General features: G+C 50.1%; 1 protein-coding gene across 1 annotated transcript in view; it reads right to left on the bottom strand.

Moving 5' to 3' along the window:
* Positions 1-14,503, bottom strand: part of Syne3 (spectrin repeat containing nuclear envelope family member 3) — a 95,354-nt gene extending 80,851 nt beyond the window's left edge. The window contains exon 1 of the mRNA XM_029568151.1: positions 14,373-14,503. The gene's annotated coding sequence lies outside the window, so the exon portion shown is untranslated. The remainder of the gene's footprint in view (positions 1-14,372) is intronic.
* Between the last annotated feature and the right edge of the window lie 7,716 nt (positions 14,504-22,219).

The raw sequence follows: 22,219 nt of genomic DNA on the forward strand, positions 1-22,219 counted from the left end.
TGTGTGTGTGTGTCTGTGTGTGTGTGTGTCTGTGTGTCTGTGTGTGTGTCTGTGTGTCTGTGTGTCCGTGTGTGTGTGTCTGTGTGTGTGAGATGTAGGAGGGCACATGTGTGGAGGTCAGAGGACAACTCTGTGGAGTCAATTCTCTCCTTCCACCTTTACATGGCTTCTGAATGAACTCTTCTCAGGCAGCGCCTCTACCTGCTGAGCCATCGCCCCAGTCCTGGCTGGCTGTGTTATTCAGAGCATCACTAGGTTCTGTTATGTTCCTGTTTACTTATTTGCTTGCCTGCTGAGCTGTCAGGCTACACGTACATCCCAGGACCTACGAACGTGGCCCAAATCATTTATAGATGACAACATTTGGTAATGTGAAAAGGCTAGACACACATTTAGGGCTGAAGAGATAGCTCAGTCAGTGAAGTGTTGCCACACAAGTAGAAGAACTTGAGTTCAATCCCCAGAGTCCACGTAAGAAGCCGGGTGTGGTAGCACACCTATAATCCCAGCCCTGGGGAGGCACACAGGAGGATCACTGGGACTAGCCAGTCTAGCCTACTCAGCCAGCCCCAGGCCAATGAGAGGCTCTTTCCCCCCAAAAGAAAAATAGATGGTGGCTCTCCCTTGCCTGAGTTTCATCTCCTGAGGCCTTCACAACCAAGACCATGGCTCCTCCCAGCCTGGTTTGGACATTCAGAGTGACACCCATAGTGGGTGCCCAATGAACACACCTGAGCTGAACTGCAGCAACAGCGAGGAATAGGGGCACGGCCATCTCCACACCCCGAAGAAAAACCAAGGTCCCTGAAGTGTGGTGGCTCACACCTGAAATCCTAGCACTTGGGCTTCTGAGGTAGGAGGATTGCACGAGTTCAAGGCCAGCCTGGGTTATAAAGCAAACACCAGGCCAGCTGGGGACACAAAGTAAGACTCAAAAAATTAAAACAAACAAACAGAAACACCAGTGTTAAAACTGGTCAGACTCACTTTCAGTGTTTCCTTCACAAGACCTTGAGGACTCCATTCTTCCAAATGGCCACCCCAGAATCCTGTTTCTAGAACCTTCTACAGCCTTCCTTACTTGTCCAGCAAAGACTCAGAAAAACTTAGGTGTTCCCCAAATGACTGTAGGCTAGAATTTCTCATCTGGAACATTGCGTGGAGCAACTCAGTCCCCTCAGCCTGGAGCCTCCAGAGCTGTGGGGGTTGGTAAGGGCCCCTGTGCTAGAGAGCCTCAGGTGTCAACCTGATGCACCTGGGAAGAGGGAGCTTCAATTGGGAAGTTTCCTCTATCAGATTGGCCTGTGGGCAGGTGTGTTAGGCATTTCTTGACTGTTGAGCGCTGTGGGAGGGCCCAGACCACTGTGGGTGGTGCCACCCCTGGGCAGGTGGTTCAGGATTGTATAAGAAAGCAGATTGAACCCATATCATATGGCAGCTAACAAATGTCCATAACTCCAGGTCTAGAGGATCCAACACCCTCTTCTGGCTTTCCTGGACATTGAATACACATGGTACACTTACACATATGCAGGCAAAACTCTCATACGTATAAAATTAAAATTAAAAAATAAATAAAAAATCAGCTGGGCATGGTGGTGCACGCCTTTAGTCCCAGCACCCGGGAGACAAAGGCAGGAGGAGCTCAGTGAGTTCAAGGCCAGCCTGGTCTACATAGTGAGTTCAGGCCAGCTGGGGCTCCAGGGAGACCCTGTCTCAGAAAGACCAATAGATTAGATATATATATAGATGATAGATAGATAGATAGATAGATAGATAGATAGATAGATGATAGATAGATAGATAGATAGATAGATAGATAGATAGATAAATAATTTAAGCCAGGCATGGTGCTGCATGCCTTTAATCCCAGCACTTGGGAAACAGAGGCAGGAGGATCTCAGTGAGTTCCAGGCCAGCTGGGGCTACAGGGAGACCCTGTCTCAAAAAGTTGAAAAAAAAAAGAAAAAAAAAGAAACTGCAACAGTGTAATGGAAAAGAGCTGGATATTTGCTGAGTGAGCAAATTAGTTAACACCAGGCTCTGTGTTAATTAATCAGCAGACACAATTCGAGACCTGTTGGAGACAACTTTATTTTCCTTTGATATTTTTGAGAGGATTATGTACTCTAGAGCTGATCTCAAACTCACTGCAATCCTCCTGCTTCAGGCGTGCACTCCCAAGCACAGTTGTGAGCCATGTGCAGTCCTGTGAGCCAGTAGAGCCACTTCCTGTCTTGGACCCAGGGCCCCTGAAAGACCAGTTTGCCCTTGTACTAATGAGGTAGCTGAATATCTGCAGGCACCCTGATCCTGAAACATTGTACTCACTGAGTGAACAGGGCAGTGATAGCTCCAGGAAAAGACCTTGAGAGCCAGACAGAATGCTCTGTGGTTGCAGAAGATGGAACAGAAACAAATAAGGTCTAACAGAATCGCTGCCCTAGGCATAAGGGCTGACTGTGAAGGCAGACTGGGAAACACCTTTGTTCATGCTCAGCCACACACCTGCCAACCCAGCCTCTGTGCTGATGCCAACAGTGCCTGAGGCGAGGGTCCCTCTAGGGCATCACAGTGGGTGCCCCCATCTTGGCTATATCTTCACACGCTGGGCCTCCCAGAATGGTGGGGTTAGAGGGGGGCCCTGCAAGGGTATCCCAAATGAATGAACGGGACTGACCACGAAGAGTAGGAATTTGTTTCTTCATTCACTCCTGACTTAAATTTATTTTAAAAGGAGACATTATCTTTACCTTAGATAAAACCAGGACAGGAACAATGGTGTGTATATAGAGAACGTCATAAAGAATCACGCAGGCTGGGTAGAAATGTGCTTGAGTGACTCTCTGAATGCTGTCTCTAGTCTTCACCCGAGGCCTGCTTCCTGATAGAGAGTGAGGGAGCAACAGGCACATGGTTCCATCTGTCGAGAACAAATTAGCATGGCCCACCCTGAAGTGTCCAGGCCAACTCAGTTCTGCTTATCAGAACTGCCTGGGAGTTTCTGAAAGAAACGAAGAAGTAGCCCCACTTCTAGAGAGTTCTAACTCAGCGGATCCATGTGGAACCCAAGCGATCATGTAAACATCCTATAATCAGGATTGTTAAAGGAAACAAAGAAGTGTAGGGATGTAGCGCAGTTGGTAGAGTGCTTGCCTAGCAGCTCTGGGTCTAATCCCAGCTTTAGAGAGGTGGATCAGAAGCAAGTTCAAGACCAGGGTGGCTACATGAGACCCTGCCTCAAAAGCTTATTCAATCAATTCATTAAAATAAAAGAAGGGAGCCGGGCGTGGTGACGCACGCCTTTGATCCCAGCACTGAGGAGGCAGAGGCAGGCGGATCTCTGTGAGTTTGAGGCCAGCCTGGTCTCCATAGAGAATCCAGGCCAGCTAGGGCTACAGGGAGACCCTGTCTCAAAAAGACCAAAAAAACCCCCAAAAAACAAACCTCCCAACCTAATTCACGCAGATCCCCTAGGAAAGTGCTTTGATGAATGTGGTCTGCCCCCAAAAAAAAAAAAAAGGAGGGGAAGCTGGAGAGCAAGAGGCAAGCATCCTGTGCCCTTGAGCTGTTGCTACCCATTCACCCTGTCAGTCATTCATAGTCCTTGGCTCAGAGCTCTTTCCCTAATCTAGGTTCGAATGAGGGAATGAGGTAGCTGGGCACGTGCTGTGAGGACCAGGAGGAGCAGGGCTGGGAATCAGACAGCAGGTCCTAACATGTCAACCTTGACACTCCCCACAGCACGTTAACTCCATCCGAGAAAAAGGGTGCGCTGGTCCTTTGGGAATGACTAGTGCCCTGGAAGGCAACAGCGATGGAGGTTTGCAGCCTGCATCCTGTCACCTGAGCAGAGGGCAGAGTAACCAGCAGTCGGGTCAGCTCCACTCCCTGCAAGTGCTGGGGACCGAGGAGGCAGGAGGCAGGGCTGCCGAGTTTCCTGCAGAGTGGCCTCCCAGCTCCGGAGCACCCAGGAAAGGGGAGAGTGCCCCTAGAAGATGTTCAGGGACTCCACAGATATCTGCTCTCTTCACATGACCCTTGTAGTACTGCAAAGAACCTGTGGCCAGCCCCTTGGACAAGTGAGTTTGCCAGGCCCATGGAGGTTATGGGGTGGCGAAGATTGTTCCGAGCAGCAAAACCAGGGTCTGCCAGACTGTACCTCAGAGCAGAGAGTGACAAAGTGGAAAGTGGAACAGAGCTTGGCATAGGAGGAGAGGTGGTATAAGGAACACCTTGCTTCATGGGGTAACTGAACCCCTGACCTCTCTGGGGGCGAGTTACCACACAGACTCAACAAGGTAACAAGGGGAGTTGTCAGAAAAGAGTTCAGGCCCGGCAAGACTGCTCTTGGATGAAATGACTTTTCCAGCAGCTAGATGGCTCAGCAGGTAAGCTTAACCACTGAGTTTGACCCTGGGACCCACATGATGGAAGGAGATAACTAACTCCCCCAAACTGTCCCTGACCTCCACATGCATGTTGTGGTATGCACAATGAATAAATGAGGGGGGGACTTTTCAAGCCATGCACAGCAGTATATACTCAGGAGACGTTTAGGGAACACAGGCAACATTTAAAAAAAAAAAATAGGGGCTGGAGAGGGGGCTCAGCAGTTAAGAGCACTGGCTGCTCTTGTAGAGGACCTGGGTTCAGTTCCCAGCACCCACATGGCGGCTAACAACCATCCTAACTCCAGTTCCAAGGGATCTGATGCCACATGTAAGCAATACACTCATACACATTAAAAAATAATAATAAAATATATTTTGTAAAAAATGTTAAAAAGATCTTTCCTGGTACCTGTCCCAGTCCTCTGAGCCTCCCTCCTTCCCTCCCATCAACAGTAGGATGAGCCTACGTTTAAAGCACCCTCCTAACCCACCCAACTGTTCCCACAGAGCAGGGATGCCTCTTCCTACCCAGTCTCTCTCAGTCAAGGTCAAGAACGTTGAAGGAATGCAGTTGCTAGGGTATGTGGGTTACCAGGCGGAAGAGCCCAGATCCCAGCCACAAACACGTGCCTCTCTGGCTCCCAGACCAGAGCTGGCTCCAGCTAAGAGTTTCATGACTAACCTCGCTGCTTCCTGTGGGGGACAAACACAGGAACTCATGGGGCCATCCTTACGCCTCCTCGAAGGAGCCAAAACCTCACCCAGGAGTGCCCAGCCTGGCAGCTCCTCCCTGGACATCTGGGTGGTTTTACCCAGAGGGAAGCAGCAGGAACAGGAGAAACATCGAGACAGAACTTAAAAGAAATTCATTCCTTAATGTTTCCAAGCAAAGCTGAGTTGGAAACCCGTTAACAGACATGTAGGAAAATCATGCAAGCCAGACTGGATGCCCAGTGCTGGGTAAATGACCGTTTAACCTGGCAACCATAACTGACTCACGTGCCACCTACAACCACCGGCTTGTGATCAGCAAGTCTTAATAGCTGTTAAGTTGCAGATAGAGTTTTGGGAAGAAAAGGGGTACAGACAGGGTAAGTGTTCCAGGGTGGGCCCTAGCTCTGGGAAACCTGTGGATTTCCTGGGCCCTCATGATTTGGTCATGTTGAAAAAATTTCCTCTGAGGAATGACCCAGCACAGGAGAGGCACTGGGGCTATGGAGGAGGGAGCTGCCTGGCTAGAAGGCTGTGCGGCCCAGCTCCAAACACCTGAACTCAACTCCTAACTGCACTGGCACCTGAGGAAGTTGAGGACAGGTTATTTAACTCTCAGTCAAGCAGGGATGACATCAGCACACCTCACTGAATTGCTGTGGAATGAAGAGAAACTGAGAGAGTGCCTGGGCATAATGCCAGTCCTTGGTAGGTGCCCACCAGAGGCTGGATGCCGTGGCAGACCATGAAAGGAATCTTCAATGATGCTCAGTTGGCTCTCCAGAAACATCCAGTTTCTACAGCCATGGATCCAACCAAAGACACAGAAAATACTTGCAGAAAAGAATTCCATCTGTACTGAAGGATTTCTTTTCCATTTTTCCATAAACAATATAATCACAACTATTTCTACAGCATTTACATTGTGTTAGGGATTATAAGTAATCAGGAGGTGATTTCAGGTATACAAGAGAGCCCGTGTGGAGGCTCATGCCTGTAATTCCAGCATGGGGAAGGCTAAGGCAGGAGGATCACAGTGAGTTCCATGCTAGCCTGAGCTCATAGTGAGAACTGGTGTGGTGGTGTGTGCCTGTGATCCCAGTACTTTGGAAACTGAGGCAGGAAGATTTCAAGTTGTAGGCAGGTTTGTGCTATATAGGGAGACCTTGTCTAAAACAAAAACAAAAACACACAAAAGAAAAATAAAAAGGGAAAAAAGAATACAGAAAGCTGTGTGTAATCTGCATAAGTTCCACAAAGGCAGATTTTAGATAAGGGTCTGAGTAGACTGATTTGCTATCTGTGATGGCTCAACTACATTGTCAAGTTGACTGGATTTAGAGTCACTATGGAAACGCCATTGGGTGTGTCTAGAGGGAAGACCCACCCTGAATGTGGGCAGCACCATCCCCTGGGCTGGGATCCAGAACAGAATTCAGAGGAAATGCAGAAAGCACCAGCAGTCATCTCTGATTACTGGCTGGGAACACAAGGTGACCAGCCACCTCACATCCCTCATACCACACCTAAAGTCTTTCCTGCCACCACTCCCTCTCTGCCACAATAGACCTTGTCCTCAAATCTTGAGCCAAAGTAAACCCTTCCTTGCACAGGTGTTTTGTCACGAGTACTACAGTATCCTTAGGATTCCCAGAGCTGGTGAGTATCTAGGGGCAGGAAAAATCCCTGCCCTAACGTAGTTCAAGTTCTTGTAGAGAAGATCAACAATGGAAACATCTGCAGATAACACAGCTCACCTTTCAGACAGCGATAAGTGCTAGAGAGACAATGGCCCAGAGAGATAAGACAGAGCTTGGGGTGGGAGGGAGAAGGTACTGTTGTCAGGCAAGAAGATCTCTCCAGGGCTGGGACTGTGAGCTGAGATCCAATGGAGAAGGGGCAGCAGGGAAAGCCTGGCGTGGGGGCTTCCAGAAGAGGAAGTGCAGGAGAGGACCTGGGTGTGCTCCCACAGAGGAGAGGACCTGCGTGTGCTCCCACAGAGGAGAGGACCTGGGTGTGCTCCCACAGAGGAGAGGACCTGGGTGTGCTCCCACAGAGGAGAGGACCTGGGTGTGCTCCCACAGAGGAGAGGACCTGGGTGTGCTCCCACAGAGGAGAGGACCTGGGTGTGCTCCCACAGAGGAGAGGACCTGGGTGTGCTCCCACAGAGGAGAGGACCTGGGTGTGCTCCCACAGAGGAGAGGACCTGGGTGTGCTCCCACAGAGGAGAGGACCTGGGTGTGCTCCCACAGAGGAGAGGACCTGGGTGTGCTCCCACAGAGGAGAGGAGCTGGGTGTGCTCCCACAGAGGAGAGGACCTGGGTGTGCTCCCACAGAGGAGAGGAGCTGGGTGTGCTCCCACAGAGGAGAGGACCTGGGTGTGCTCCCACAGAGGAGAGGAGCTGGGTGTGCTCCCACAGAGGAGAGGACCTGGGTGTGCTCCCACAGAGGAGAGGAGCTGGGTGTGCTCCCACAGAGGAGAGGACCTGGGTGTGCTCCCACAGAGGAGAGGAGCTGGGTGTGCTCCCACAGAGGAGAGGACCTGGGTGTGCTCCCACAGAGGAGAGGAGCTGGGTGTGCTCCCACAGAGGAGAGGACCTGGGTGTGCTCCCACAGAGGAGAGGAGCTGGGTGTGCTCCCACAGAGGAGAGGACCTGGGTGTGCTCCCACAGAGGAGAGGAGCTGGGTGTGCTCCCACAGAGGAGAGGACCTGGGTGTGCTCCCACAGAGGAGAGGAGCTGGGTGTGCTCCCACAGAGGAGAGGACCTGGGTGTGCTCCCACAGAGGAGAGGAGCTGGGTGTGCTCCCACAGAGGAGAGGACCTGGGTGTGCTCCCACAGAGGAGAGGAGCTGGGTGTGCTCCCACAGAGGAGAGGACCTGGGTGTGCTCCCACAGAGGAGAGGAGCTGGGTGTGCTCCCACAGAGGAGAGGACCTGGGTGTGCTCCCACAGAGGAGAGGAGCTGGGTGTGCTCCCACAGAGGAGAGGACCTGGGTGTGCTCCCACAGAGGAGAGGAGCTGGGTGTCCTCCCACAGAGGAGAGGACCTGGGTGTGCTCCCACAGAGGAGAGGAGCTGGGTGTGCTCCCACAGAGGAGAGGACCTGGGTGTGCTCCCACAGAGGAGAGGAGCTGGGTGTGCTCCCACAGAGTTATGAACCTCAGCAGCAAACACCAGGGAAGTCAAGGCACTGCCACGGCTCCAGCACTAGTGCTCAGAGCCCAGGGGAACAAAGAGCTCCCCAAAAGGACAGGTCCCTGACTAACAAGGGTCACACAGGGTGCGGACAGGTGCCACAGCTTGCCTTGGGTCTCTGCTCTGGAGCTCACTGTGGTCCTGTATGCCTTGGAAACATTAGGGTCTGCCCTGCCCACTTCATTCCACACTGTGGAAGCATCTGTTCTAACATTTGTCAGGTCTCAGTTAAACTGGAAAGCCTTTGTCTAAATAATAATCTTAACTACCTCTCTCTAGGCTGAGAGAACAGGAGGGTGGGGATCCAGACTGGAATTTAGAAAACCATTGATCAAATATCAATAGCAAAGTGCAAGGAAAACAGAAATCACAGTTCTGTGTTATTGGGAGGAGGTGCAGGGGAAGAACAATTGACCGAAGTAACCACTTGATATAATCAGACAGGTGAGGAAAGTCAGGATGAGATTGGGGCTTTGTGAGACCCAGGGAGCTAGGAGGCAGGCAGGTGGGTGCTAGAGACTAAAACTTTAAGAAAAGAGAGATAGGGGCTGGAGAGATGGCTCAGCGGTTAAGAGCACTGACTGCTCTTGCAGAGGACCTGGGTTCAATTCCCAGCACGCACATGGTGGCTACGAACCATGCCTAACTCCAGTTCCAGGGGAATCCAACGCCCTCTTCTGACCTCTGCGGCATTGCACGACACGGGTGCACTCACATACATGCAGGCAATACACTCATACACATAAACTAAAAATAATAAAGAAAATATTTTAAAAGAAAAGGGAGATAAGCGTAAGAAATCTGTTCCCTTCTGGGTAGGTGGGCAGAGTGCAGGGGTCAATATCAGGCCACAAAATATCACAATTTCAAGGAATTTTAATGCTCTAATTTCAACTTCCATTTAAACAGCAGGAATTTGAGACTGGTACAGGTGAAGGTCAAATGCCGTTGCCTCCCATCAAGGAAAAAAGAGGCTGCCCCAGTGAGTCAGCGCATAGTATTACTGTAGTAAATGTCCCTTGGGAGGGGCTCGGCCAGTTTCAGATCACATATAAAACTTGAGGCTTAATTAAGAGTCCCACCACTCCAAGCTTGGTAGTAACTGCTGGAGCCCAACCCAGAAAACCAGTCTCCCCATATTCACGTGGCCATGATGTCACACCACCAGCAATGATGTCATGGGAGTACTGGGGACTATGTGGGAAAGAGCACTGGGCGGGAGTCAGGAGGTCCAGTCTTGACCCTGAGACTTACAAGACTAGAGCCAATCAGGCTAGGGAGATGGCTCAGTTGGTAAAGTCTTTGCTCTGCAGACATTCGTACCTGAATTTGATCACCAGAACCCTCTTAAAAAAGGGGGGCCCATGTAGTCCCAGCACTAGGGAGGCAGACAGGAGGATCCCTGGTGGGGCAATAGAGATGGCAGGAACCCTTGGACTCCTAAGCCAGCCAGCCAGTCTAGCCTAATTAGGCGAATCTCAGATCAGTAAGAGACCCTGTCTTAAAAAAACAGGAAGAGCAGTACCTGAGGAACAACAAACAGCCAGTTGGTCTCTGGCCTCTAGAAGTACACACACACACACACACACACACACACACACACACACAACTTGAGCCAATTATGTTTGCTTATGGAGGCTGTTTTCCTATATGTAAAATTACAGGCTCAGACGAGGTCATCTGGAATTCTGGAATTCTCTTCCTGTCCACTGCAGCTGTCACTTCTAAATACAAGCTTCCCTAATCTGAAAATCTAAAATGCTCTTAAGTCCAGAACTTTATAATCACCGAATGACACCACACACCTGACTTCATTTGGTCAAAATGCAAGGGCACAAAGAATACTGCATGGCGGTCCAGCTGTGTGCATAACGTGTCTCGGAGACACACATGAATCTGAAGTTAAGGCCCATGCTCACCACACAGGTGCCTCTCCAGAGGGCCGGTCTGAAGGACTTTGATGGGAACAAAGAAGGCTGTGCCCCACCCATATCCTGCAGACAGCACAGAGGTGGTGTGGCTGGAGCTGTCAGCTCAGAGACTCTGACAACCTGACAGGTGCAAAGACGCCACCCCTCTGTTTTCAACAAGGCCACTTCCCTGTGGCCTACCAGGCTGGGCTGGCCAGAGTTTCAGCGTCTAAGGAGTAAAAAAATGTTGTTTACAGTCCAGGACATGGAAAACGAAAGAATCATCTTTTCAGTTCTTCGGGTGAAACTCTTGCCTTTCCCTCACCTGCACTGCGATTTAGAGCAACTCAGGTCTATAAACCGTCGCCCCAATAGGGACTGACCACACATACCCAGGGCACTGCGCCAGGCGAATTATCAAGTAGAATGAGAAAGAGCAGCTGTCTTAAAAAGAAGACTCAAAGTCAACTCGCCTATCCCCTTTGGTGATGTTTGGGTTCATGAGTTCTAGTTTAGTTCTCCTGACTTCTTAATATGAAAACAATCGAATTAGTGTCAACCCGGTGTGCCACCTGTGTCTCCTCACCTGCCCTCAGGCAGGGAGGCTAGAATCCCTGGCATCAGACAGGTGTGGCAGGTGGTGTCTCCATCAGAGTCAAACACAGGTGTGGCCGGCCATTGTGAACTGACCTTACAGAATATACGTATATATGTGTCCCACGTCGACCTTTGCCAGGGTGCTTCTCTGGTCTGTTAAATCAGAAAACTGGACCAGGTGACCTGAGGTCCCTCCTAGCTCAAAAGGTTCAGAGTTTTATGATTCAGAAGCATAAATCATTAGGCCAGGACCGTATGACATCCTGTTTTCCATTTGAGAACCCAGATTGCTAATGCTATCCCTTACTGTAGGATGACTGAAGAGGGAGATTATATCTCCTGAATAAAGGCTCATGTTTATTTTTTCTATCAAGCCTGATTAACATTTGAATCCAATGATCCTAAGTTTACAAGAAAACTCTCTGAATATATCTTTTCATTTTATTTGTACTATGTGAGCGTTAATATAATGGAGAAGATATTTCCTATTTTAAAATACATGCCTGGGGGAGCTAGAGAGGTGGCTCAGCGGTTAAAAGCACTGAATGGACTTGCAGAGGACCTGGGTTCAATTCCTAGCACCCACATGGTAGATGATAACAACAGTCTATAACTCTAGTTCCAGGGGATCTGACACCTTCCTCTGACCTCAGGCATTGCACGACAGGGGTACACTTACACACATGCAGGAAAATATGCTCATACACATAAAATAAAATGAAATAATAATAAAACATGGCTGAAGAGTTGGTTGAAGGCTAAAACACTGACCACCAAACCTGATAGCTGAGCTCATCCCTGGGACACACATGCTACCAGGAGAAAACCCAGTCCCCAAGTGGTTCTCTGATCTCCATACCCTCATCATGGCACATGTGAGTGTACACACACACACACACACACACACACACACACACACAAATAAATGTAATAATTTTGAAAGATATATATTTTGAAATACACTGGTGAGCCCTGCACTGGGCAGAAGAGGCAGAGCTAGAATAGATCCCCGCAGGCTCCTCCTTCACGGGTTTCGCCTTAACAGTCCCTCTCCTTTTTTGCTTTTATAACCTACTTAAACCCAGCATGGTGAGACACACCTGTAATCAATCCCAACACTCTACAGGCTGAAGCAGGAGAGTCATGAGTTCAAGACCTACCTGGACTACAAAGCAAGTACCCCCCCCATCTCAAAACAAACTTAGACTGGGAATGAATTTCAGTTGGGGAAGGGTTTGCCTAGCAAACACAAAGCCCTGGATTCTGTCCCCAGCACCATATAAACCAGATGTGATAGCACAAGCCTATAATCTCAACACACCAGAAGTGATAGCACAGTCTATAATCTCAACACACCAGATGTGACAGCACAGTCTATAACCTCAACACACCAGAGGCAAAAGCGGGAGAATCGGGAGTTCAAGGTCAACCTCAGCTACATCACAAATTCTTGGACAGCCTGGGCTACAGGAGATTCTCTCCTTCTCTCTCAAAAAAAAGCTTAAACCAGGAGTGGTGGCACACGCCTTTAATCCCAGCACTTGGGAGGCAGAGGCAGGCGAATCTCTGTGAGTTCAAGGCCAGCCTGATCTACATAGTGAGTTATAGGACAGCTGGGGCTACAGGGTGATCAAAAAGATCCCCCCCAAAAAAACCTTAAATTTGTGAAACAGAATCTATATAGAACACATACATAGCAATGTTTAATAAATAACTGCAAAGTGCCATGTCCTCTTTCTCCTCCCCCTGATGCTGGTCTGTGACTCCTAGGTACTCCATCCCCTTTACCATGACTCTTTTCCTGGACTTGGGACTCTCCAGGTGTTTGGAGATTCCAGGATTCCGCAGCTTGGGCAGGCGCTCAGAGTGAGGTCCAGGCCAAAGGGGGTCTGAACCAGGCCATCTGACGTAACCACCCCCATTCTTGACAGCAAGACAACACAGGAGGGGAGGCTGGTGGTCTTTGGAATTCCAGATTCCAAGGTCCTCTGGAGGCCATGTTCTACCTGCCCAGTCATGCTTTCCAGAAAGACCACAACAGGATCCCTCAGCAGCCCCAGGCATCACTAAGCAAAGGAGCTACCCAGGCAGGGCTGGGTCGAGATATACAAAGTCCCCTACAGAGGTTAAAGGTTGGTCCCATGGAGACAGAAGAGTTCCATGTACCCTGAGGGTCCCTGCAGGATTCAGGCAACCCTGGGTTCTCATCACACCCCAAGTGCCTCCAGCCTCCCCAGAACATTAACAACACAGAAGTCCAGAAATAAGGCTTCGGGCGCATGGCACTTTCTCTGTCAGCCACCCCCAGAGGGGCCTCTCTGGCTGCAGGGAGCAGGCCTGGAACTGCTTGCTGTGCCTGTCAGCAGACTGTGTTGTCCTGCCTGGGGAATGTGCAAGCCCACATGTGCTGGAGTGCCCCGCTGGGGCACAGTTTACAGGAAAAGGAGCAAAACAGCCCGCTGGCACAGATGCACCCTCCTACCTCCCAGCTCCTGACCCTTGTGGACTGTTGGCTTCCCCCACTGAGAAGAGGCAAGGTTAGGCAAGCTCTTCAAGAGAGCCAGGTTCCTGGGCAACCCTGATCCTGGCTGTGCTGCCTTGAGCAAGACACTCCCAGCTCTCAGCTTGGATCTTCCACTCAGGATAAATGAAAGAGGCTGTGAAGTTAGGCTCACAGCGCCAGAGGTACGCAGTTCCCGGTCTGGCAGAACAGAGGCTTTTCTCCACCCATGTGGGATGGGGTGTGCCCCCATGGCACTAAGGCCACCCCAGGAGCAGTCCTCGGCTATAGAAGCTCCATTTTCGAGGGAGCCTATCCCAATAGTGATTAAACAGAACTCCAAGACCCTGGGAAATTGTCCCGGGGCCAAAGTGATAAAATAGTGTCTGTTATCACCCTGGGGCTGGTTTCGGCAACTTCCAGTTTTGAAGCAGGAATGAACCAGGCTCTGTGGGCCACCTGGCTGGGCTTGGGCTCAAGATCTGATCCCAAGTGAGGCCAACATCCAACTGAGCTCCCAATCCTGCACGGCCTCACTTAGACCTTCCTTAGAGGAGTGGGATGAGGATCAGCCAGGCCGAGTCCCTAGCTAGCCCAAGGCTACACAGCGAGGAGGTGACTGAAGGAAACGGAGCGCACGGGGTGGGACTTCCCTTCCTCTCCGCGCGCTCCCCGGTGAGCTCCTGATCCCAAGAGAGCATTCCGGGCCAGGGGACCCCTGAGCGCGCTGACAGGTCCCCGGGCGCCTAGAGGCGAAAGGGTAAGAGCAGGAGAGGCGCGTGGCCCTGGGACGCGCTGGCCCGGACACCGGGGCTTCTTGGGGCATCTTGCGGCCGAACCTCCAAGGGTGCCGGGGACTTCGCAGCGGGCGGAGCGGCTGCATTTGAACTGAAACCCCGCCCGCCCGCAGCTGTCACGCCGGCCGCCGCCCCCGCGCGCCGCCGGGGTCCCCAGGCTTCCCGCGCCGCCGATCCCCTGGGACGCGGCAGGACAGGAATGGGCTGGGGACCCGGGCGCGACCCTCCCCGGCCCCGCGCGGCCTCCAGCCTCCCGGGCCCCCACTTACCCAGCCAGGAGCGTGGGGAGCGCTGCGCCGCGGGCGGCTGGGCCAAGTCCCTCCTGCGCCTAGAGTCCAGGGCGGCTCCGGGGCGGGGCGGGGCCGGGCCAGGGTGGGGCCGGGGACACTACGGCCGCCCCGCCCCTGCCGGGAGCCGCCCCGAGCCCCGCGCAGGGACCCAGGGCGGAGGACCAGCCTCCCCGCTGCGTGTCGCAGACCCAGGGTACTGGAGAGCGGGCTCGCTATCCACGCGGGTATGGAGGGTCTCTGGGCCGAATCTGTGGTCTTCAGTTGCCTCCGCCCGGTTCCAGAGAGTTGTGGGGGTACTCCCAGGAAAAGGTGGCTCAGGGGAGGGAGTTCGCCTGTCAGTCCAGACTTGGGGGGGGTGGGTCAGAGGATGACAAGTCTTGCCCTCACATTGGACCGAAATACAAGAATGAACTGACACCCATCAGTCAACCTGATGGGAGGGGTGGCTTTGCCCATCCTGTCCCACCCCACAGTCCCCTAGCCACCAGGAATGTTCACAATATGAACCTCCCACTAACCCAAGGCTGGAGAATGTGCCTTCCCTTACCCCTGTCACTCACTCCCAGTCCTAGCTCAGGACCCTCCCACCCTGTTGGCTAACCCCAGCTCCAGGCTTCCACCCCTGAACCTTCCATCTGAACTGCCTGCATCTTCTCTACCTCTGGGCCTTTGCACTTGCAATGACCTTAGGCCCCAGGCTTACTCCATCTGCCAGATTCCTTGAATTTGCACCTGGTCCCCTCTCCTTCCTCTAAGCAGTGACTGGCCTTAGAGCATTCAGCCACAGTCTGAAGAAAGCCTAGAATTCCAGGATTATCTTTTCCAAGCCATTACAGATTCTCCTGACTGAGTCTAAGGTCTCCCCTGGATAGAGCTCATGCTGCTAAGGAGGTACACAACCTGAAAAACTAGTACCACGTGAGCCTTAGTCTTCATGATGTAGGCGTGGACTACCCCACTTTATGGGTAACAACAGTCTCCACCACTGGCCCAAGGCCAAGGCCTCTAGGACAGTGTTTCCCCTCTTTGGTTTCTTAGCAGGCCTGGCAGAATAACATAAGTCAGTGTCCTAAAAAGATTAAATTGATCATAGAGTAATGGAGTGTGTGCGCCTCTGCGTGGTGTGGTGGCGGGGGGGTTAGGGTCAGGGTTGGGGGGTGGTCGGTCGTTCAGAACTGAGGAAGAGGCAGAGGAGTTGGGTAAAGTCCAGGATTGACACTAGGGGTGGACCTAACCTGACAGCAGAATGCTAGAGGCTAAGCCACACCCCTTTAGTTGGAGCCCATTCATTAAGTTATAATTATCCAGAGAAGATCCACACAAAGGGCGGCTCCTTTTTCTCACATCTCACTGGTCAAGTGATTCTAAATCCATCAAGGTGCTCCCCAGGCCCTGGAGTTACTACAGCCAAGCTGAAGGTTCCAGGCAGTGATCATAGCAATTACTGTCATTCTTGCATTTGGCTAATGCTCTGCCTTTCAGAATGTTTTCAAATACATCCCCTTGTCAAATCTTGGCAAAGATCCTCCAAGTAGGTGTGAAAAGTGCAAGTAGCTTTGTCTTAAAGGGAAATCAAGGCACAGAGAAGTCGGGTGCCTCATACCAGGACAGAGCTGGCTCTGCCAATTCTGCAGAAGGTAAAGTCCCCATCACACAGTGACAGCTGGCCTGATCACCCAGGAGTTAAGAAGTAAGATTCAGGCACCAAACTGCCCCAATTTGCAGCTCTCGGCTGGTTACTCATCCTTGGTTTCCGCTCCTGCTAAAAAGATCTAATAACAGGAACTTATCTTGTATGGTTTTATGCCTGGTGTAGTGAGGACTGCCAAGCTTGGGCTGTTGTATTATGGTTGTGAGTCTGATATGATTGCTAGGGTTTCTGGCATGTTTTCGTCAAACATCTGCAGAGGCCTACTGTATACATATGCTAGTTCCTGGAATTATGGGGAGAATGCGGCACTGCCCCCAAACAGGCCAAAGTGGAATGTTTCTGTGTCAGAATCAGGAGATCAGAGCGCACAGAGGCAAGCTGTCCACTCCATGACTAAGACAGTGCAGAGCACTGCTTTCAGAGCAAGTAGACAAAGTCTAACGCCAGCCCTTCTTTCTTCCTATTGCCTCTTAACTGAGCGAGCCAGGTGACCTCTTAGAACATCAGAGGAGTGTGGCAAGCATTGCGGTGGGGGGGGGTGTATGAACTGCAAGACACTGTGACGGTATTAAAGGGCTGGGGAGATGGGTCAGTGGGTAAAGTGCTTGCTGTGCATGAGGATCTGAGCTCATTCCCAGGATCCCACCTAAAAACCTAGCCTAGTGGAGCACATCTGGAAACCCAGTGCAGGTAGGGAGGGGCAGATTCGAGGGCTCTCTGGCCAGCCGGGGTAGCTGAAACAGCAAGGTCCAGGCTCAGTGGGAGGAGAGACCTTGCCTCCAGAAAATAAGTGGCACTCAATGGAGGAAGACACTTGATGGACGGTAACTCTGGCCTCCACATGTGCACACAGGTGAGGGCACATGTATACAGCACAAACACACACAAACACAAGTACACGCAAAAGTGCTGTACAGACATTTATAGTTTTACTGCTGCCATTATCATTGGCTTTATAGGGCTTGATGCTTTTCACAACACTCTTCTTGCTTTTTGTCGTTTTTATTTTTTTATATGTATAAGTGTTTTGCCTGCACGTATACAAGAGGATTCATGTGTCCAATGCCTGCAGCGGCCAGAGAGGGCATCGAATCCTCTGGAACTGGAGTTACTGAAGGTTGTTAGACTCCATAGGAGTGCTGGGAATTGAACTCAGGTTCTCTGCAAGAGCACTCAATGCTCTTAACCATAGAACCATCTCTCCCATCCTCTCTTTGCTTTTTATAAGCCTGACATGAACATCCATCAAAATCAGGAGTTTACTATTTTTATTATTACTATTATTATTATTCTCAGGATTCTGGGATAGAACTCACTGGGCTATGTCCACAGCCCAGGGTCTTTTTTTTTTTTAATTTACATTTACTAATATAATAAATATGATTATTTCTTATTTTAATATTTTAGTTTAGAAAATACTATGTATTTATATATTTTATGTGTATGAGTGTTATGCCTACATGTGTGTAAGTGCACTCTAGTTGTGCAGTGACTGAGGAGGACAGAAGAGGGCATCAGATCCCCTGGAACTGGGTTTACAAACAATTGTTAGCTGCCGTGTGGGTGCTGGGATTTGAACCCCAGTCTTCTGCAAGAGCAGCCAGTGCTCTTAACCTCTTCTGAGTTATCTCTTCAGTCCTTATTTTAGGAAATATTTTTAAATTACATTTATCTGTTTATTTGGGGTGGGGGTGAGCCCCAGTGATGGAGAGCAAACAACTTGTGGAAATTGATTCTCTCCTTACACCGGGTGGATCCCTGGGGATCGAACTGAGGTGATTAGGCTTAGCAGCAAGTGCCTTTGCCCATTGAGCCATCTCTCCACCCACTCACTGCCTTGTGTGTGTTTGCTACACAGTGGTCTTGTTACACTTCAGAGTAACCAACACAGAACGGAAGAAGCTGTGCAAGAGTTAGGAGAGTTCTCAGCAAAGAAGGAAGGCTACACACATTTGGATTCATCTTCAGCAGCTACTGGCCGTTACAAAGTAAAAATGTATCTGGAAAGAAAATTTTGGCAAATGGCTGGGGGAGCGCCCCAGTCATCTCTGGAATTGAGCACAGGAAACCCCGCCCTAGGCCTCCCCTCAGAGGCTGCCTGGAGAGGCAACCACAAGAAGGGCACTAAAATTATGCCTTTCGGAAATTCTGACTCACTGGGCTGTGGGGCTGTTTGTGCAACAGCAAAAGTCTCCCCCAAACCGAAGTTCCCGCTGCCCTTTCCCCACCCTTTCCCCTGCGGTGGGAGTCTCCCCCACTGCTGTTCATGGGGAAGCCTGGATGTCTTAATGAGCCCGGGGGCGGTTCTGCAGGTCTGCTGCACACTGCAGCCCGTGCGCTTCCTCAGTGTAATTCTGTAGTTGTTTATGTATTCAGCCTCCATGGAAAGATTACCGAGAAAGCTGGAATGGCTTTTCTAACTTAGCCAGCCCCTCACTGTATGAAAGGGTAAACTGAGGCAAGTGGGGGAAGGAGGTACTTTACGAGAGGGGATCTGAGGCGTGTAAGTACTGTCCTGGAAATGTATAGCCCTAGCTCTCTGTCTCTAGTTTGTCAAAACTTTGGAGTGTGTGTGTGTGTGATTGGTTGGGTTTTGTTTATTTCATTTTTTTGAGATAGAGTCTCATCACTATGTAGCCCTGGCTAGCCTAATTCTTCCTATGTAGCCCAGGTTAGCCTGGAATTTGTGGCAGTCCTCCTGTCTCACCTTCCTGAGTTTTGGGGTTACAGGTGAGTGACCACTGTTCTCAGCAGTTTTTAAAAATATTTTATTTATTATTTTTATTTTTTATGTATGGGTGCTGGGAATTGAACCCCTGTCCTCTGCAAGAACAACCAGTGCTTTTAACCACTGAGCCATCTCTCCAGTCCCTGAATCTTGATCTTATTAGACAATAATATCATTCAACATGACTAGACATTACCGCTTTGCTTCAAGGAATAAGTACCATCCTAAATAAAAATGCTAAAGTACAATTAATAAACTTTAGTTCTTAAAAAAAGCCTTCTAGAAGCTAGCCACACTCTTCTATCAGCGAGCAAGCCCAGCTATACACTCTGTTTTGGCTGGATTACTTTAAGTGTATGCATTTAATTAAATGTTTTATGTCGAGATACTTGTTAATTCACATGTAGTTACAAGAAACTGCACAGGGAAGCCTTTTCCCTCCCCAGTTCCCCCAATGGCAGTGTCTCATAGAACAATGAGTTTCACAGGGAGGTCACCCCCAAGGAAACCATCAGACCAAATACCTGCTGACCTGCCCATCAGCTCCTTAAACCCCGGAACTACCAATCTATTCTTATTTCCCTATTTTTTGTCATTTCAAGATGGCTATTTATAACCCAGATCCTCTGGGCATGGTGGCTCATGCCTGCAACCCCAGCACTCCTGAGATTGAGGCAGTAGTTGGAACCTGAGGCCAGCCTGCGGTACACGGCAGGATTATTTCTCAGAAATAGATAGTGCATAACTTTTCAGGCTAGGCTCTTTTGAGCAGTCAGTTGGCCCCTCCCCTTGTTGAGTTGTGGTCCATGGTAAGGATGAACAACATTTGAGTCATCCCCCTGTTGAAAGACATTGGGTTGCTTCCAGCTTGGGGCTCCCTTGATAAGTAGCTCTAAGCATTTTGCACACGTGCCTTCACACCATCAGTTGTTTGGTATACTCCCCACAGGCAACCCCACCCACTCTGTTTTCTTACTACAATGCACTCACTCCAGGGACGTGTGTATGCCAGTAACTGCTCTGTGCCAGGCTCCTAGCTGTGGAAATCCAATAAAAGCAAATTGCATGTTCCTGCAGTCAAGGCATTTAGAGTGTGTGGGGGTTGCAATACAAGGACACGCTAATACTGAAATAACAACACCCAATGCCAGGCTGTGTGGCACAGAATGGACTCCTGGAGGAGCCCAGAGGCTGAAGAGGTAGGGGAGGCCTGAGTGTCTGGAGAAGGCCCTCTGGAGGTGGTGGGTTGTGAATTCATCTTGGATGATGGAGAATAGTGAAGATATTTAACATTTATTATGGGCTTACCATGAACCATTGAACCATATGCCATTCTAAAGCTTTATCTGTATTACCCTTCTTGGTAGCCCTGATTGTCATCACAGTTCACAAATAAAGAAGCACAGTGGGTGATACCCAGCCTGTCAGCACCCAGCTATCCCTTACCTCATCACACAGTCCCAGGCAGTTAGACCCCAGTGTCCATACTTTGTGTGGTGTATGCATGTGTGTGCAAGTCACGTGGAGACAAGCGGTCGACGTTGGGATACCTTCTATAATTGATTCGTTACTTTATTTATTTAGTGACAGGGTCTCTTCACTGAACCTGGGGTTCACTGTTTTAGCTAGACTAGCTGGTCAGTGAACCCCCAGAATCTGCCTGTCTCTGCCCTCCCCACCCCCCAGAGGTGAGATTACAGAATGCTGCCATGCCCAGCATTTTTAATGGGTGCTGGTGATCTGAACACAGGTCCTAATGTTTGTATAGCAAGCACTTTACCTACTAAGCTGTCACCCCAATGCCCAGATTCTTAATCACTCAAATTCATTAAAGAAAAGATTTTAATTAGTGTGCATATGCAGGGCGTGTGCACATGACATGTGAGGTCAGTGGACAACCTTGTGGAGTCTGCTCTAACCTCCTTCCATCTTTTTTTAATTTTTAAAATATTTTACTTATCATTTTTATTTTATGTGTATGAGTGTATTGCCTGCATACATGTAACTGCACCCGTGGACGTCAGAAGGGGGCGTTAGATCCCCTGGAACTGGAGGTATGGACAGTTGTTAGCCAACATGTGGGTGCTGGGAATTGAGCCTGGGTCCTCTGCAAGAGTAGCTGGTGCTCTTAACCACTGAGTCATCTCTCCAGCCCCATCCTTTCACCTTTATATGGATTCCAGGAGCCAAACTCAGGTCACCAGACTTGTGTGGCAAGCACCTTTACCTGCTGGGCCATCTCACTGGCTCCTTAACCACTCAAATTCTGAGTTGAAGCAATAGTAGAGAAACATTTTCTGGTCGATTCCAATCTGTTTCTTTTTAAAAAAATATATTTTACTTGTTATTTTTATTTTATGTGTATGAGTGTATTGCCTGCATGTACACTCATGTCGTGTAATGCCCACGGAGGTCAGAAGACGGCATTGGATTCCCATGGAACTGGAGTTATGAATGGTTGTTAGCTGCCATTTGGGTGCTGAGAACTGAACTTGGGTCTTCTGCAAGAACAGCCAGTGTTCTTAACTTCTGAGTCATCTCTCCAGCCCCCTCCACAGCCCCCCACCATCTATTTCTTAGGCTGTATTTTCACACAGAGCTCTGCTGCACCCAGAATGTTAAGTTTGTTCTGGGTCAAGTTTATGGATGAGATAAAACACTTTGTGAAGAGGGCAGGCATGGTGGCTCATGCCTTTAATCCCAGCACTCAAGAGGCAGAGGCAAGCAGAGCTCTGTGAGTTCCAGGCCAGCCTGGTCTACAATAGCGAGTTCCAGGTCAGCTGGGGTTACAGGGAGACCCTGTCTCAAAAAGACCAAAAGGAGAAAACAAAACCCTTTGTGAGGAAACAGCAACTTTGGTAATGTGGAGAAGTCACCTTGACGTACCTGCTGTCAGAGAGCCCAAGCCAGGATCACTGCGGCACCTGGCATATGTGCATGTGCAGGCGGCAGGGCCTCTGCCTGTAATCTGCCTATGCAGCAAGAACAGGTGCTACAGCGGGATGGCACGAGTCACCCGGGGCCTTGGAGCCGCTGCAGATAATGAATGTGGTTTTGTTTTCTCGGAATTGCCGCGTACCAGGAAAGTCACGTCCCCGCTCTGCTTTCTCCTTGGTTGCTAAACACACAAACTGAACTGTGGCTTGCCCCTCAGTCACTGTGTGGATGGTCACCACCCTTAGAGCCTCATCATTCAGTTGCAACAACAGCATACTTGCAAACCTGATTTGGCTGCTTGTTTTTGTTTTGAAATCTACATTCAGTCTTTCTAATGTCAATGTTTCCAGCCCTAGGGTGATTGGCAGAGGAAAAAAGCTCCATGGATCAAAGTCTCCCAACTTTGTTTCTCTCTGGGCCTGACACCCCCAGCAGGCTGAGCAGCTGTCTTATCTCCCAGGACCCCCACACCCATGAAAGGGGCCAGTTTTTGCTGTCTTCCTGGTGAGA

This window comes from Nannospalax galili, unplaced genomic scaffold (genome assembly GCF_000622305.1).
Source record: "Nannospalax galili isolate Female #2095 unplaced genomic scaffold, S.galili_v1.0 scaffold1740, whole genome shotgun sequence".
Lineage (NCBI taxonomy): Eukaryota > Metazoa > Chordata > Mammalia > Rodentia > Spalacidae > Nannospalax > Nannospalax galili.